Source organism: Monopterus albus, unplaced genomic scaffold (assembly GCF_001952655.1).
Source record: "Monopterus albus unplaced genomic scaffold, M_albus_1.0 scaffold161.1, whole genome shotgun sequence".
NCBI lineage: Eukaryota > Metazoa > Chordata > Actinopteri > Synbranchiformes > Synbranchidae > Monopterus > Monopterus albus.
This window is the reverse complement of record NW_018128041.1, coordinates 797202-799295: the sequence shown is the minus strand read 5'-3', so window position 1 is coordinate 799295 and position 2094 is coordinate 797202. Positions and strand designations below refer to the sequence as shown.

The 2094-nt window shown below is 42.0% G+C and overlaps 1 protein-coding gene across 1 annotated transcript in view; it reads right to left on the bottom strand.

Annotated features, from left to right (window-relative positions):
- The window catches only part of unc80 (unc-80 homolog (C. elegans)), a 58813-nt gene that overhangs the window by 52355 nt on the left and 4364 nt on the right, over positions 1-2094 (bottom strand).

Below are 2094 nucleotides of genomic sequence, written 5' to 3'. Positions count from 1 at the left end.
ATAATTAAATAAAATATTTAAAAATCTAACAATGTGATTTACTGGGATTTTTTGTAGATTCTGTCTCACAGTTGAGGTGTACCTACGATGAAAATGACAGATCTGTCCATTCTCTGTAAGTGGGAAAACTTGAAAAATCGGCAGTGTATCAAATACGTATTTGTCCCACTGTACATGACACTTTGTGACACCCAGTGTTCTTTAAAGACATACTTTTTGTTCATTTCCATGACTTGATCTGGACTGACTGTATGATTTTTGTTTTTATTTATACTTGGATAACTAACAGCAGTGACATTATAAAAAATACTGCAAGTAGAGATGGAGATGTTGAAAAAATTGACAAAATGCAACAACACATATTGGCATGTTTAAGCCTTTCCAGTACTCTCATGCAACCAAATACAAACAATTACATAATATCACACACTGCTGCTTTAATAATGCATCAGAGGAGGATGGTAAACAAGGCCAGAACCCTACTTAAGTATCACTGGTAAAACAAGAGGGAAAGATTTTTTTTCTCCACTATAAATAAGCTAGAATGAAGGTCAGTGGTTGGTGAACTGCAGAGCGTATAGAATGCTGTAGCTGCAGACTGTGGAGAAAAATATTGATGTCATGACCAATAGAGAGAGAGACGGAGTAAGGCATTTAATCTTGGCCAGTGTAATAAATGGAGCAGGACAAGATGGTCGATATCTACATGAATCACTTTGAGAGCGGACAGCAGAGGGAGGCTGTATCATGTTTCACTGTCTAGCCAACATGCATCCACACTCTGCCTGCTGCTGTTGTGTCAGGTTGCCACGGAGACCGAGTGACGACAGCCACCGAGGCAGTGGCTCAGCCCCTGACTCCCATGCTGTAGGAGAGATGCAGCAGCCAGCGGTTGCCAAGGAAACTACCTTAGCATCAGCAGCACTGTAAGTGGCGTGCAATGCAGCACCATGGGATGAGTAAGCTGCACTAATCACACGTGGAGGAAGTGATTTTACCAGGGTGGTATGACACAGATGTGTGAGGAGCAGATACTAATATCAACTCTGACAGGGCCTCTGAGTTGACAAGGAAAAGAAGATTTGGAGGGCTAGTTTGATTACATCCTTAACCTTAACCCTTTGTGGATTGAAAGTGTAAAATAAATAGAGTTATTGACATTCATCTCACTTCTCTCCCTTCTCTCCCTATTCCTGCTCCCATCCAAGCCAACATCTGAGCAAACATTTTAAAATTCTCACCAACACAAGAAACAATTAACCTGTCATTGCTGAGTATGTACAGTGAAACAATAAGGATTAATCTCTCCCCTACTGCATCACCATGTGACTGCTGAAAGCCCTTTGGTGTTATTGGAGTGTATGAGGATGTAGCTAGCTGGGTGGGGGTATCAGGATTATTTTAATTCGCAGTGCATCACTGGCTGTCAGAGGGATCACAAGAAGCATTTGATTTATTTGGTTGTCAGAATGAGTTGAGCAATGGATGGTTCATTGACCTCTGTCTGCCTTCTCCCACACCACTCTTCCTCTCAGCCCACAGGTTGGGTGATTCAGAAAGAGCCGTTATAAACTTAAATACCAAACACATCCACATAGGATGTACAGAATGCACCTACTTTGAAGTGTTCATCAGGGAAGTCCCTGCAGGGCATATTTGGTATTTTGCAGTACGAGTGAGCCATAATCATGGGATTGAAACCTGAAATCTTGTGGTTAAAACCTGCTATTTTAAGCTCATATACACCTGGATGCACCACAAGAGCTTTTGAACCATGATTTTTACATAATATTGGGCAGTTGTTAACAATAGCAGGCTGTGAGCAAAGTCAGTTATTGTTTGCTCCCAACCAAGTCAGTCAAACCTGCTTCATCTGTGCCATAGAAAGCACAAACAGAGCATGAGTCTGGCCTTGAAGAATGCCACACTTGCTGTGGGCAGACCAAAATCAGGCCATGCCAGGGACACTGCCAGCATTAGACATGTAGCACATTACTTCAGCATAATTACACTGGTTATGTGGGCAACTGTCAAATGGATCTGCTAATACTCAAGCAACAAGGGTCTGTATGTGTGTATGCATGCTTTCTGAGG